Source organism: Larimichthys crocea, chromosome I (assembly GCF_000972845.2).
Source record: "Larimichthys crocea isolate SSNF chromosome I, L_crocea_2.0, whole genome shotgun sequence".
NCBI classification, from domain to species: Eukaryota; Metazoa; Chordata; class Actinopteri; family Sciaenidae; genus Larimichthys; species Larimichthys crocea.
Genome location: NC_040011.1, coordinates 34,513,781 through 34,531,102, shown reverse-complemented (window position 1 = coordinate 34,531,102; position 17,322 = coordinate 34,513,781).

The following is a 17,322-nucleotide window of genomic DNA, read 5'->3' as shown; positions in this document are numbered from 1 at the left end:
TATAAAGCTATTGAGCTTTAAAGCTCAATAGCTCCCAGGTCATGTGACCTATTGGTTCAGAATCAATGTAGAACAGTCGATCTACACCTGTTGCATCAGGTGCACTTGAAAATATTGGTGTGGCTGACTTGACCACGCGAAAACGAGAGACGGCTGGCTTGACCGCAGTGAAATCTCGACAGTGGCGAATCCACATTTTGAGCCATGCTATTTCACTCTCACGAGTCTCAAACATGGAGGGAAGCGTGGTAGACTGCCTTTTACATGGGCTGATCTCAAGTGAAACCATACTTGATGTTTTCACGTTATAACGTGAAAATATTACCATATCATGAAATAACGTGATAAATGCCTATCACGAAATAACGTGATAATTTCATATCACGAAATAACACGATAATTTCACCTTATAACGTGATATTTATCACGTTATAACATAAAACTTTTCACGATATTACGTGATACTGAGCCAAATTATTTTTTGGAGGGTGGCAGCAATGTGCTTCCGTAGATATCATATCTAAGCTCAAGACTTTAAATCATTGTACAGGAAGGATTACACTTAATCTTTCTTTTCTTTTTCTTTTTCTTTTCTTTTTCAATTTACCGCATATCACGTATCATTATTTATTCTCCAATCTTAAAACCTCTTTACTTAGCTGACACTTTCTGAAGGAGCTCAAGCTGTACTTGACAGTGTATCTCCAGACAAAATCTACTGGATTTGTTTTAGTTCATATGGTGGATTTAAAAAATCTAATCTAATTTAATCATGCACAATTATATTACACACAGATAGATGCAATACAAGATTGATCATTTCTCCAAATAAATAAATAGAGCTGTGTGTTATGTGCACATTTTGGTAGGTTTTACAAGCAATCAATCATCATCATCAGTAGGTGCTGCATTCTGCCCTGTCCAATCAGCACAGACATACACGAGGTTCTTTACCATTAACATGTGGCTACATAGATACTGACAAGAGCAGCACACATATTAACATCCTCATGGCCAATTCTCTGCATACTCTTTATAATCAGTGGTTTGTGTGAAACTTTATGTACACACATATTACCCAGAGAATTTAATTTTCAACAAATAATATGTGATGAAGCAAACTCCAAGGCAAATACAATAAAAGCTGTTCTCCAATGAGTAGAACAAGCTTTCATATTACATTTTTCATTGGTAGAGGAGTCTCTGCTGCAGGCTGCTAAGCTGCTAGCTGGCAGACTTAATTACCTTTATCATTTAAGCATGCAGAGTGATAAAATATGAATGGGAAATTGGGCAGGGTTGTACAAACAAAAGCAAGAGTGTGCTCATATTAAAAAACATGATGATAGATTGCAAGGCAGCCTGGTGAAAAGAAGAGAAAGAAGGTGAGCTTATCAAGGGCATAAATCACTATGTACAGCAACACTTGTGACCATAGTTACTCTGTATGTTTATGCATGGATGTGTTTCTGTGTGTGAGATTCTCCTTAACTCAAGACTCAACAAGAGTGTGCTTGCTAGATCATTAAAACTGACATCTGCATCAAATTAAATCTGTTGCCCAAATCACCATGGGTCTCCTGTAAGCCTAATGCAGATTTCCTTTAGACACACCGCTCTGTACTGTAGATCAGATAGATTACATTATTTCTTATTATAACCCTCACTGACTAAAAAAGAAAAAGGAAAAAAAAAAGAAATACAAGCACAAAAAAATGCTAAATTTAAATTCCATGTCTTATATAGACATATCTGTACTCAGATTTTAAACCATACAATGATTTAATGTCTTAATTTTATGTTTTAAACCCTTTTTCTTGCTACTGGGTGAACAGGTTGTAACAAACAAAAAACAAATAGCCAATGCCAACACGCTAACGGTAACATACCAAAGCTAAGCTGGGGTTGGCTGGGTGTGCAGAGTGGGTCTGGCATTGGTTACTTCATGATGATGGCGGATACTGTGCAAACAGCAAGCTGATTAGCATCATGGAGCCAATGGTGGAAATAAAATATAATAACAGTACAGATTGTGACATTATTCTTGATTAAAATGTATTTTCAGTGTTGTGTAGTAGCGACAGTGACATATTGGCCCATGTCAAGGATGATGCTCATGTGCACCTACAGAGTATAAGCAATAGGAATCTGACTGCAGCCTACTTAACCTTAAGATAAAAGATGTCATTATCAACAAGGGTTTCACTGAATCCTCATTGGTGCACAGATGTATGTGACGTCACATTTTTTCCAACTGATCCCACTTCAAACAGAAAACTGGTTTTAATTCTAATAATTCAATTAAAGCACTAAATGGTACCAAATACACCATAGACTTCTCCTGATTTACCCGATTTATCTACCAGTACCAGTACCAGTAACATCCCAGTAACATTCACTGCTGGTGTTCAAAAACATTCAGTATTATACAGATTTTAGCTTTATCTCTCTGCCATACATCAAAACTAGACTCACAGACCTCACACAGTGCAACTCAGTCTGGTCTGTCTGGTCTAATGTCAGCTGGATTTAATGTGATTTCTCTATTACTTAGACATGAGACACAAGGAACAGATATAGTTTGGCAGAGAAGATGAAAGGGGTATATCTCCTGATTTGAAAGAGACAGAGTGAAATACATCAGAGAGCAAATTCAGTACACCAATAACACCCCCAGGCCTCATTTCCTAATCACAGCTCTAATGAAGATAAATGTGGAGCCTGTGTATGTGTGTGTACAGGCACGCACTTTATGTTTAATGAGTGGAAGGATCTGCAAGTGCTCAGTCATATAAATCATATCTATATACAGATAAATATGATTTGTTTGCATGTGTCACTGTCTTTGTATGTTAGTATAATTTAGTAGTTTTGCGCATATGAACCTGAACAATTCATCTAAATACCGGATGACTTTCATCATGCATACTCATGTAACTGCTCTGTTTAACAAAGCCCATTGTGAACTGTACAAGCTATGCTACCTTAATGACTTATTCTCCCTGAGGGAGAAACATGAAAGCAAAGTATTGGTAAGCTATCAACTGATTAGACAACACAAACAACAATATGTCAGCTCTGTAGCTCCGGTGCTGTGGCTGCTGACTCCTCATTAGTTTACTGTAGACACAAAAAGCCTGTCTCTGCATTATGACTCACACAGTGCACAGTGAAAACATATGTGAAATTCTGAAATGCAAGCTCATACATGCAGAATATTATATAAAACTGCTTTATGCTTTTATAGCCATGTCACTGACCCTCTTTGTTTTTATATTACCCACGTGTCGCTCTCACTATGTCACTGGACTTGTCTGTTCATACCAGTGGGTTGTCTTGATTGCTATAATATATGGTGCTGCTTCAAATGTGTTTGCATTTAAAGGGTGCTACAAAAAATTGATACATGTTCAGTACAGTACACATAAATGCACAAGATATACATAGAGTATAGTGCTTGTATAATATTCAATATTGAATACTTTCAGCACACTGATGTGTTACAATATATTAACAGGCTCCAGATGGTTAGTCATAAATATATAACATCAAAACAGCCTGCTTGTGTGACTGGCTGATTCAGCTGATTCTTCATAGGCAGGTGGAGGGAAAGTATCTAAGTATGAGGCAATGTAACCAGGAATGAATCAACAGGGTGAGACAGTTATTACTATGCACTGTAAAAAAGTTATTGGCATACCAACAAATACAAACTGACACGCACACAAAAAATGAAAAGTGCTGATTAACTAGCTATCAGACCCTATGAAGACCCACTAGTAATTTATGACAGCCATAATCACCGTCAGGTAGCCAACACACACACACACACACACACACACACACACACACACACAGAACATGAACATAAAAGTACTATGGTAAATTACTGTCAGGTTGTTATCAGATCAGAAGTTGAGTCTTCAAGTAGACTAAGGTTTATAATACGAACATGTTTTTCTAGAAAATCCTTTTCTACGTTTAACAAAAGAAGCCAAACTTAGTACAGTTTTACATTTTGATAAATAGAGTTAGACTGATACCAGTCTCTGTGTGCTAATGGTAATGGGAGTCAGTTAGCTTAGCATAAAGACTGGGAGCACTGGGAGGTGCTAGCAGGCATGTTTTTTTAATTCTTGAGTCTGTATAGCTGGATATGGTTATGATCATATGATTATTATTGATTTTCCTATTCCCAAATGTCAAATTAATCCTTTACATGTTGACAAGCAGTAAGAAGAACTTGTGTAAAAATGTGTAAAATTGGCAAAATAAATATTTGCTACATCTGCTGATGATGCACACTAACATTGACTGAGATGAAGAAGGATGTGCGGAGGCATAACACATATATAACAGAATGTTTTTTGTATTGTTGCCCCACAACCAATTTTAATCTGGAGCTTGAATGAGCTTCATTTTCCTCATTGACCCTCACAGGGAAACACAAACACCCCCTCAGGACACACTGAATTGTGTCCTTTGTGTGGCCATGTTTTGTTTGGATAAACGAGATATTGTAAAGTAGGTGTTGCCTTTGTTAAATTAATTAGACCTCCACTGTCACAGCCCTCCCACTTTGTTAAGATCCTGACAGCAAGAAAAATGACTGACAAGCTTTTAGCATCAGCAGGAATACAGGGAATTAAGACAGACACACACTCCCCAGGTACACACATATTTAATACACACATACACTTTCAATTTGACATGGCAGCTGCTGTGCAGTTCCAGTGTTGTTCTCGTTTATTTTCCTTTCACTTTGGAAAACACAAATTGATTTAATTTGCATCAACAACAGCAATGGTGTCTCCCTCTGTTAACATTCTCACATAAACACACTCTTTCACACAAACATACTCACATATACAAGTACACACAAACTCAAAAGGTAGGCACACTCATAAGCAACTTCAGTTTAGCTTATTTGAAATTGTTTTCATTACCAAAGCATTGTCCCAGCTGCATTTGCAGAAGTAGTAGTTTTCTATGCATACTATATTTAGAGTGTGTCAAATTATCACGTTCATTGCGATTAATTAATTACAGTCATATTTAGTGCGTTATGTTTTTTAATCACGTTAATCTAATTTTTAATCGCTAACTTTACTGTTCCTGTATGCGAGTTGCCTTTTTATAAAATCTGTGAGAGCCATACTTCCCCAAACTAAACTCGAGGAGAACACCCCACGTATTAGCAAGTCTGCGACCGACAGGCTGATGAATGTTTTTGCAAAGTGGATAGCGATGAACTGCAGGCCGATAAACATGGTGGAAGACGAGGGGTTAACAGAGGTACAGCAGTGCTTTATATGGACCTGATGTTATTTTCTAATTATTTGGAGATTAACAAAAGGTTAAAACTAAACTAAACTACTAGGTTGTAGGCAGTACTTGGGACTAGCCTCAAATACAGCAGACTCGTGACTACATAGTGTGATGCAGAGGGTAAGGGGAGAGGCAGACCCACCACTGTTCAGTGTAGCATGGATAAAGCTGGTAGTCAGAGTTAACCAGCTGTGAACAGCTCCTGTCAGACTCTCTGTGTCTCTGCTGGAAAGACAGGGAGTCTGGCGGGGCTCTGACAGTCACTACAAGCATATTTATCGTGCTTTGAGAGAGTACATTTATGCAAACTGTGGCTTTTTTATACATGGCATGGCAGCTGACATATGAAATAGATCTCAGAGTCTTGCCTATTACATCACGGTGGGGAAGGAGGGCAGAGAATTCAACTGAAGTAACGTGTCAAATTTAAGCAGACAGCTTTTACACACACTATATGTTTTGTTGGAAAAATCAGTATCAACTTTAGATGCCCACAAGGTTTAATGTGATTATATGCACAGCGCAACAAAAATGATTTAGTGTGGAGTATCTAAAACATTATGTAACTTTTCTAACAATACTGCAATGAGCACCAGTACCGAAGCCAGGAAAGTGGGCAATGTAACTGGGCAATATTAATTTGGTTCAGCACTAAATTCAGTCCGATTACGAGCTTAATTGAAGATTCTGTTTATAAATTTGTACTATCGAGGGTGCATGAGAAAGAGAAAATAGGGTCATGACAAGGGCACTACAGGTGTCATGACCTGACAAAAACATGTCTCCTCCAGAACACCACAATACACGATGATTGCATTTACTTCCCCCTTTTGTCTACATGACAAACCTGCTATTGTTAGCACTGACAAATTGACTGTCAACACACGGAGAATAATACCAACAATATTCTTTATGGTAACACTCAGTTACTATGTTTGCACTTAAACTCTGATTTATGACTTTGGCTCTAAATGTTTATCTAACTAGCTTTTATAGTTTTCATTCTCTGCATTTCCAGTCATTTGTTTCTTTTCCCGTCACTCACTCAGGCTTCTAACAAAATCATTCCAGAGGGACTAGATAAGTGTGGCTGTTGTGATAAGAAACTGCGAGAGGGAACGATGCAATCTGTTTCCATCTCCCCCCACTGTCGCAGAAGTTCTGATCCACTAGTGGATATGAACGTCAGCATTATTGATGTGCGGTACAGCATGGCTAGTATCTCTGATCTACAGAGGATGCAGCGTCTCATCTACCGATTCTGATGTTATTCCCCTACTTACCCTGAGTAATTCTAATCATGCAAGATAAAAAGTTTGGGGAGGTTGATTATGATGATGGCGTTCAATAAAACGCTTTCAAGGGTTTAAGGGTTCAACGGGTTAAATGCTTCAGGTTTTGATTAATCTTTTTACTTGAATTAAACGTATACATTTGTTTATTTCAAGCTAATTTTAGATCATTTTGTATCCTCTAGCTGAAGCATGAAATCAAATCAAAACACATTTAGTGGTCTCAATTGTTATTCCTATAGGCATGTTCAAGATACTCTGTATCGAGCACAGGGTTTTGCTTTTACAAACCTAATTAGTTATTGATCCTATTAAGCGCATAGATTCAGCCACTTTCCAAGAATTGATCCTGTTTATCTCAGAGGAACACATTGTGTTGTGTAACACTATGGATGACAAACACTAAAGAGAAAATCTTCAGTGAAATTGCATTAATTATTATTCCTATAGCTTACATAACCAAGCCCTGAAACTGCTTTGATCTGATTTTAAAATACATAAATAAATACATTTAAAAAAGCATTGACGCACCACTGGTGAATTATTCATGAATATACTAACATAACATTTGTCACATTTCAATTATTATATTCACATGTATAGTCACTAGCAACGTACACAGTGCTGGCTACACTGGGATGACTAACACCTGTGACTTGGACTGGCTAGGCTAAAGCAAAAATGTTGATTGAAATAGCATTCATTGATATTCCTAATATAGTAGATGTAAAGCACAACCCAAATTACAAGAGGCTCTACACACTTAAGGAACATCAACAAAGGTGGTTTCAATTATTTTATCTAATTACAGTAGAGCTTCTCCAAGGATTGTGCACATACTTTGCTTAATTGATAGCTCACTCACCTGTTTGCCTTGCTTGACGGTTGTTCAAAAAAAAAAAAGAAAATCCTGATAACAAAAAGACAAGTAAAATACACAGAGTTCTGTTACTGTACTGTACTACTATAAACATCTCTCTGACTTTCTAGCTTGTTAACTCACCTGCGAGAAGCTCCCATGTTGGATGAATATCACTTTGCAGCTTTCTGATATGACTGGGCCTCTCACACAAACCTTGTTGCAGCGTCACATTATTTAACATGTGTCAATAGAAGTCCGTAATGTACACTCAAAACTCAGGCAAAGAAAACGTCAAGGTACAGTAGACATGGTATGCCACTCGAGAGAGCAGTGTTGATAAAGGTGGTGTTTTGCTGTATATATATATGTGTGATGTATAACTGTCTCGTCCTTGAAACAGCCAAACAATCTTCTGTAAACTAAATAAATCATGTCTTTGCAGTGTATATCTGTGCTGTCATCAGTGTCTATTTCAAACTTTGACAGTTAGCCTATAAAATCCTAAAAGGACAAACGTTTCCTTCAACTAATCTGGATGTTCACTGTTTATTCTCTGTGGATTTTCCATCTTTCATTCTATCTTGACTTGCTGTCTTTCTGCTCGCCTGCTTTCCTTTTGGATGAGCAGAGAGCACGCTACCACCTGCTCCCATTGCTTCTGATACTACCCTTATTCATTTATTTGTGCTAGTGGTATTATTTTATTTATTGAGGCCTGAAATTGAAGTGCATTGGCAGATCACATATCTGATCCCGTTGCTGAAATGTGCTGGCAAGGGCCGGCAAATCTTGTCACCAATGTGACGACACCTGCTCCAAGGATAATTGCTTTCAAACAGGCTGATGTCCAGCTACACTCTCCCTCCCTCTACCACACGCACACACACAATCACTATCTCTATCTACCCAGTTAAATGTCACTCAAGCACTTCAGCCAAGACACACACATTTTCTCACTACTTTCCATATTTTGTTCACAGTTTCTTTCTCACACAGACTCTGTCACCTGCCTTTTCTTTCTGCCCCTTTGTGTCCTTCTTCTCACTCTCAGACACATTTCAGATTTCAGATTTCCTTCTCTTTCCCTCACCCCAAAAGTTTCTTTCCATGTTTTATAGTAGCATATTGATTGAAAAGCTCATGTTTAACGTTAATGAGGACGTTAAGTGTAACAATAAGCCAGCATGCAAAATAAAAAAGTCTCTTGTATTGGTGTACAAACAGCCCCCTGCTCTGATATTATCCCCTTGGTTTAGTGGGATTTTTCAGATGCTCCACTGCAATGTATCAAAACTTCACCTCTGGCAAGAGACTGAAGAAACAGTCTATGGGGAAGTCCCCTGCTGATCCCGACATGAGTCAGCTCTTTCAGGGTTTTATGTCCCCCTGGGACTTCCTTTTATTCCTCTTGACTCCTGATAAAACCAACCATCTATTTTTATTTTTGAAGCATTAATATCACAGGGCAGTTTGTTCTTAGTGGGAGATTTGTTCAAAGCTTTTACTATTTCGACAGTGTGAGCAGATAATTAGATTACTTTTTTTTTCTTTGCATACCTACCAGAGGAGTTGCATTCCCTAAAGGTATTATTTTCATATAAGTAAGAAAAATATGTCGATATGATTAGAACCAAAGTGTATAAATCAAATCCAAATGAAACAAATACTTTTAGTCTAAATTTAAATTCTATTTCATGTCTGTTTCTCCCTTTAAACAGTCTTAGTTTTGGTTAACTCGGTCAGTAACCTGAGAATTAGACAGAATGAATCAAATCATGTGGTAGCATGCCTTATAAAACATCAATGAGACCACCATATTGATCAAGATGTCAGACAATGAAGAATCTAAATCCTGCTTCCTTGTTTCCATAAAGTGAGGAGCTTAAAGGCTGCTGCACATATTGACTGTGAAACAACTCTCAGAAATTGTCTGATGCAGACTGGATCGATCTATAGATCTGACACGCTCATATTTCTACACTACAGAAAGCTCTGCTTCACTATTCACCATGGGAGAATGTTTCTGTATTATCATCTCCTCTGGTGCTGTAGACATTTTCTAAATCCATAGAGGTGGTGCCACATCACACACCTGGGCTTCACCATTAACCTTTTTTAAGAGCTACCAGAGTACCTGGTGATACAGACAGCTATCCCTGTAAAAATAACCCAACACATGTCCAGCACAGGTCCAGAGGAAGGTTGGCTAATGTGCATTGACCAAATATATGCACATCACTGTGTCAGTCTGACACACAGGGAGACAGACCATAATACAGCTTGTAGATGGTCTTGAACATTTACATACATATTTAACAGGATAAAAAGGATTAAATACACTGGGTATATTTTTGTCATCTAAAAATATTGCCACTATATTTGATTTACTTTTCTCACTACATTTAGAAGCATTGCCCCCCCTTTTTTGAGCCACAGTTCTTTGTTACATCCGAAAGAGCAATTGAACATCTGTTTGGAACATCTGAGCTGCAATTGAATTGCTCCTTTATTTGTGTCTTTGTTCTATTTCTATCTCCTTTTATCTTACAAGTTGTCAGACATTAGCCTGGGAGATGAGAGCTACCTGTGCACTTGTATCTCGATCAGAGAGAACGACATGGTGACTGCACCCTTGTGATACACACTTCAGATGAGTGGGAAAATGCAAGACAAAACCCCATCTGGCTAAGGGAAAACAACATGTACAATAGCTCAGTCAGCAGCCTTTCAATAATAATAATAAAGCAAACAGTGCGTCAGTGCTTCTGCATACAGTTCCATGTGCGCTTGTATGTTCTCACACTGGATGACATTGAGATGGAGCATGCTGATCTGTAAACTCCAGTGTAATTAATGAGCCCACTGTGCATCACAGGGACGTGAGAGGGAAGAGAGAAAGAAAGAGGAGTGAGAAGAAGGAGGGGCGCCAATGAGAAAGCTGTGTTTAATTAGACTCATACAGAGGACCGGCCGTCCTACAGGACCTGCCAGTCCTTCAAAAACTCTTATACCAATTATCATTCTGCTGAGAGAACACACCAATCGAGAGAGCGAGAACAATAAGGACCGTGAGAGGCAAAGTGACTAAGTAGCAAGAACACATGATGTACTGTGCATTTAGAATAACTCAGATTTAAAAGGACATTTTTGATATTTTCTCATCACATCTGCAAATTCATATTGCTCTCCAGCATATCATATAACAAGCATTGCAAATAGCATTTTCATTTGGTGATAAGCTAAACAAACAGCTGTTTAGTTATAACGTAAGAGGAAAAGAACAGCGACCAGCTGCAGGACTCCTCCAGAGAGGAGAAATGTATTCTGCAATGCAAACAGTTCCAGGTGGTTAGCTGTGAGTTTAGGTCTGTACTGCATTGATTATGGGCCAGACAGAGCTCCACATCCATCTGGCAATGAAACCACAGACAGATGGAGGGGGTTGTTTCCCAGGGCTCAGGAACCATAACTCCTGGAGCTGGATGTCCTGGAGCTTTTTGAAAGGGTGTGACTCTGAACTCAAACAATGATACAAACTGTCCTCACTCTCTCAATTCTCTTGCCAGGCTGCAAATATTCTCAGCAGTGTGTCTCACTTTCTCAAAAGCAATCTCACTCTTATCAGGTCAGGTATGTGTCTCTGGCCAGGTCCACAAATCTTTTTGTTTGTTTGTTGTTGTTGTTTTGTTTTTTTGTTCCTCTGTTTGCACTCAAGGACGTTTTCCACACTGCCATCTTCTCTCCCTCTCCTTTATCTCTTGTTTCTTGTGGTTATGGCTGATACCACAGTTTGAGTCAGGCTGTACAGAGAGAGGAGGAAAAGCAAAAAAAGTGTAGAATGGGATGGAAATGAAAGCGAGGCAGACAGAGAGAAAAGACAATGTGGAAGGTAACTGAAGATTAAGAACATGAAACAAGGACTCACTGAAGCAAAAAAGAAAAAGATTCATGCAAAGAGATAAAGAAGGAAGACAAAGATAAAAGTGACAAAAACATGAAAGGAGGTTAATGGAAAGAAGACAGCACCAGAGAAGCAAAGGAGAGGAAGGAAAGGAAGGAAGTGAGGGCTGGGGAAATGGGGGGAAAAGTGAGAAAGAAGGAAGGTAGGAAAAAGGAAGGGTAAAAAAAAACAACTCTTTCTCTCTGTGTCTTTCCAGCCCAGTACTGAAAGACTTGTTGTGAGCTGCTGCAACAGATTGGCATCACAATCCATCACCAAGGGGGACAGTGGCCACTCTGCATGACTCAAACACGCTGTTAATAACACACACATACACAGATACAGTTATACACACCCACAGACATACGCGCGCACACACATACGCACACACACAAACACCGGTGCATGCACAAGAAGTTTGTAAGCACTTGCCCTTTGAAAAGAAAAAGGCAAGGATACTGTCAGAAAGCTCAGCAGAGAGTGGAGCGCAGCAGGAAGCGAATGAGAACAGGAGGTGACAGAGGGCAGTTACCTTGGCAACCAGGCCTCTGGTGACAACCGCCTAATCAGTGGGCGGACAGTCAGATACCCAGGGTGATTCCCAGGAGACGTATGCTCATTTCCCCTGTGGATCACTGGAACTATTTTACATTAATGGCCAAAGTGTTTTCACACAAATATTGACAGAGGGCTGCTGCTGTACTGAATGCACATTTTTGTGTATGCATAATGTTAGCTGGAAATTTACACAAGTGGTGTAAGATGGACTTTTATTATAGATATATAATAAAAAAATGTGATGTTTGCAGTCCAAAGTTTTGGTTTAACACTTGATAGAAGTAATTCATTTGATCTACAAACGAGACGCTTCACCAAGTGAAAATCATCACATCTTACAGCCCTTGTCAAATGTATTTAAACTTTTCTGAGAATAGAAATGAAGGCAGCTTAAGTATAAGTTATAGCATGAGTAAAATAAGTACACTGGACAATCTTAAAAAGACTGTAATTTACATCTTGGACTCAATGAGTTGTTCTGTGATCCTGTACCCCGTACTAATAAATTTGTTATTTCTATTTTAATGAGGAAAAAAAACATTAATTGTATATTGACTGTGGTCCCCTGAAAAACCTAAATGTGGTAAAAAAAAAAAGAAAAAAAAAATATATATAAATAAATAAAAATGAAAATATTATTAATAAACCCTAACCCTCATCAGGGGCGATGATTACTAATTAACCCCTTAACCTAACCCTTACCCTAACTCTATCATCAGGGGCGATGATTACCTTATTTACCCCTTAACCTAACCCTAACCCTAACCCCTAACCCTAACCCTCATCAAGTGCGATGATTACCTTACTTACCCCTTAACCTAACCCTACCATAACCCTAACCCTATGATTACCTTATTTACCCCTTAACCTAACCCTACCCTAACCCTAACACTAACCCTATCATCAGGGGCGATGATTACTTTATTTACCCCTTAACCTAACCCTAACCCTAACCCTACCCTAACGTCGGTTCTAGGGAGTAAAACGTGGAAGGATTATCAATTAGCCGAAGGTGTAGATAAATTAAGAGTTGTATTAAATAATATTTACTTAAATTCAATATTGCAGACATGAATAATTTGTATTTCCCACAGGTGTGACACTAAGGTTGACTGGCATTCAGCATCATCACTACAGTGCTTGGGCCCTCACAGGTAAATTGAGGTCCTGATCATAACAAGACATGCTTTATGGGCCAGGCTTGTGGCTGTGGTAACCATTCTCATTGACAGAGGGTAGATCAGAGGCCACAGCCTTGAGTGACAGACAATTTGCTAAATGTCTGGTTAATGCTTAACCAGATTCCCGACTGGGGTCAACAGTGACAGGGTAAACACATTGTTATTCAATATCTCTTGTGGAAAGAGGTTTTACCTTTTGAGTGTGTGTACATGACTCTAGAAAAGGATGTTATTTTGAAATTTGTAAAAGAGAAAATATTCAGTGTTTATTCAGGAAGCGTTTTATGTACGCATCCATTTAAGCATACTGATTTTTTTGTTTGTTTGTTTTTATCAAAATGTAATCCGAGTCCAAAATGCTCAACCCAAAGCACCCCACTAGTGGCTATTTCTTTCATGGTCCAGCAGATAATATCTTCTCCTTTGAGTCGCGCCCCATCTTCCTCTTTCTCCATTTCCTCTTCTCTGCAGCCATTATCTGTGTCTGGCATACACACATTGTCATTAGGACAAGGAGATATCTGATAGCAAATTTATTTCCACAGAGCACACACACAGGCACCACACATTGCAGTTTCACATACAGTATGGTCATCACCAATTAGGTGGTCAATTTAAGAGGTGTCAGACTCACTCATCATTCTCAGCTGCTGCCTGCCCTGCTGCTACCTGTAAATGTCATGCTTATTAGTCTCACTTTTTAAAAGCTTGTTGCAGGATGACATGCATCCCACTTTTCAAACTTTGAATTCCAGCGATCCATCCAATCAAACGGAGGAAGAGCTGTTGCCCTCACCGCTCCTGTCTGGTAGAAATCAAATGTCTGCCTGTGCAGTGTTACAGTCCGGGAAAGTTGAGCTACTAGATCTGTACCAATTTATATGGTCTTAGTGACGGATATATTCCTTAATATAGCTCCTATTTTTTGACAAGAGATTTTGTCACATGTGAATTACATTATTATTTTTGAGCAGGAGGGAAACTTCATTCTCTCATTTTCCACTCTGCCACTCTACAGCAGTTCACACAAGCTGAAAATTAAAGTCTGCATGAAATGGAAAAATTGAGTGCTATTTGCTTCGGCGTATTACTGTGTTTCTTGTGTTGTCAGGTAGATAAACATCCACTTTGACTTCAGTGAGACTCTAATGCTTGATGCTGCGGTGCTGCAATTTATGCATTTACAATGAAACTTTATTTGTTGAGCTGAATTATGGTTTGTTTCATGTACTGTACTGTCAGTACTTACAGTTAAAAGCTCACACCAGAATTCTAACATGGTAATAGTATTAGTTAGTTATTAGTTAGTATGTTGAGCATGTGTTTCTGTTATTCCCACTTTGCACTCCATACATCTGTTCCTGCACTATGTAATTTTGTACTCTAATCACCCGCAGGAGTATGTACAGTAATGCTTTATGGCATTAAATCACACACCGCCAACAGTTTCACTGATTTTAGTAAAATTTTGATCATATTTTATGGATAAAATGTTTTCTGGTTTTCCATCTGGTGTTCTTGTGCCATGTCTTCTGTTTTTGCACTTGCTTGATGCTTAACTGTGTTAGCAAAGTTGTCAACTCCCCAGTTTTCATTATAAGTAATACAGTAAGACGGTGGAACTGCACTCGATAAATCACAAGGATACCGATTTCTATGTAATTTTACTTGAACAACTGTAGAAACCTATCACATAAAACCTATTGGTAATCTAAGTCCAAACTGGGTTGTGTACAGATTACATAAAAGCGATACAAATTCATCGCAGATATGTTTTAAAAGAACCAGGATAGTTTTTTCCTACCATCTCCAGTCTTTATGAACTTTTTTCCCCAAATTCTTACTATTTCAGTCACAAAAAATTGAGTTCAAGTTTATTTGCAAATGAATGCTCAACCATGACACAGCATGAACTCTGCAACAAATGCTGCTTACTCACAAATGAATGTGCAGAAGTTCTGTTTATGGCTGACTAAAGGTACTGAATCATGCTGATTTTGCTGTTTACTGCACACCAGGTGGAATGAATGCTGAGATAAAAGTACACAAAGTGGCCAATTCCGTTCATGAATATCAAATAGGCTAGCAAATACCCGCTGTCATGACAGGTTGTTCAATTTGGTGATACTTCACAAAAATAGAGGCTCCCCCCTCTACACATAGTTAACTATATTTACTGGCTTTTCTGTTAAGGCAGGGATGCTGATGCCTGGACACACTGAGGGGTGCCCTACAGAGATCACATCAGGCCCAAAAGTTGGAAGTTTTACATTCTTTCACATAGTCTCCATATACTGTATATACCTGTAATGAAAATAGCCATAATATTTAACAATGAAACATTGATATCATGTTGATAAATTATTAATATTGTGTAAATATTCTAGCACCTTAATAATTTCTGTTTTTTTCATTTCTTGTTCTTTTAGTAATAGTGTTGTTTTTTGTATGCCTTTGTGACTTGACTTACAGCACACATACTCTGTGCAATATTGGTTTGGTAATGTAATGGATGCTCAGCTACCCTAGTTGTATTAGTGTACACACTAGTGTACACACTCGTAGAACTGTAGTTGGGATTTGATTCTGTGATTTATGGAGTTTTGAGGGCTTGCACTGATCTCTACCCGCTCTTGCTTTTGTTGATGTGAAATTTTAAGTTTGCAGGGATTTGCTGGAAACACATTAACTTGATACAAAAGTCTATCTGTTCCCATATAAAAATATATTTTAAATAAATGTCTACAGTCTTGTCAACTGTCATTGCAATTGCAATTCTGTGTCTTAACCATTAGTTCTGCAAATACTGTGATAACATCGCAATTCTGTTCCTCATCCAGTGACACACTCCAGCACGGTGTCATCTGCAAACTTTTAATACATATATATTCTCGCATGTCTCCAGGCACAGATTACATGTGGTACATTACACGCACATGTATCTTGGTGAGTGAACCCAGAGAGGGGAAATGTGAGCAGCAGGGTCTGCTTTGATGAGCTGTCAGATTAAGGATTATACCAAGGAGCACCATTAAAACTCACAGCAGCACTGTTCCACTTTCTGCTCCCCATCAGCTGTTTGCGAAACCTGTCAGAGAGATCGAGAGAGTGTCAAGAGTGTTAGTGGGAGAGCAAAATGGGCTGGAAAGAGCGAAAAGAGGAATGAAATGTTGGCAAAGAAAGAACTAGACAATCACAAGGAGGCAGGGAGAGGAAAGTGAACTGACAGTACAAGAGTAAAAGATGGGAAGAGGAGAAGGAAGGCTGATAACAAACACATTACCAGACTTGATATATGGAGGTGTATAAACGATTCAACAGCTTAGTTGAAATGGAAATGATAAACACTGAGTGATATTTGAGGATCTTGAGCATTAGTCATTTCAGACACTCGAGATTTTGAAATTCCGCATTAACCAAATGAAGCATGAAGCTCAAGGTAAAAGAATTAAACTGAAAGTATTGAGAAGCAGTGTTGGATACCAGTGTCTACTGTTTCGACTCGTGGACAAAAAGTAACAATACCTGAGCTGAATGTCAGTGGAAGATGTTTAGACAGCCACAGCACAGGTGAAACCTAGTGTAAAAATTAAACTGCGTTCAAATCAACACAAACTTATACAAAAAACAATCTCACCCGTTCTGTTTGGGACATACTATGCGGTAGTTAAGACAACCATAAAAGAAAAACCAGGTGAGGGGTTCAGTTATCCTCTGTTAGAATGAGACTATGAGGAGACAGAGCAGATATTGTATTCTGCAATGATATGTTGTACTACAGTGGCTTTCTACTGTAAATCTCTGATGTTATTACCTGATGTCAAGGACACACTTGATGTGACAAACATTCAGTGTATTATATATTAGTGCCCTATGACCCCAACTATCCTAAGACTACTAGATTCATTTTTCCTTGGCTGGAAAGATGGACGCAGCAAATCAAAATTGCTGACCAAAGGAAAACTGCTGGAAAGAGAAAACTGTCCTTGTGCATACGTTTAACGTTGAAGGGAGAAAGGGCTAATAAATAAGACATACTTTAAACATTATGTTTGAGATGCAAGATGCGTAACACTCAACAGGGAACAATGCAGGTTTTGTGTTCAAGTGACAGAACCGGTCCGTGTGCATAAGTTCTAGCCCTTATCACACAATCATTTC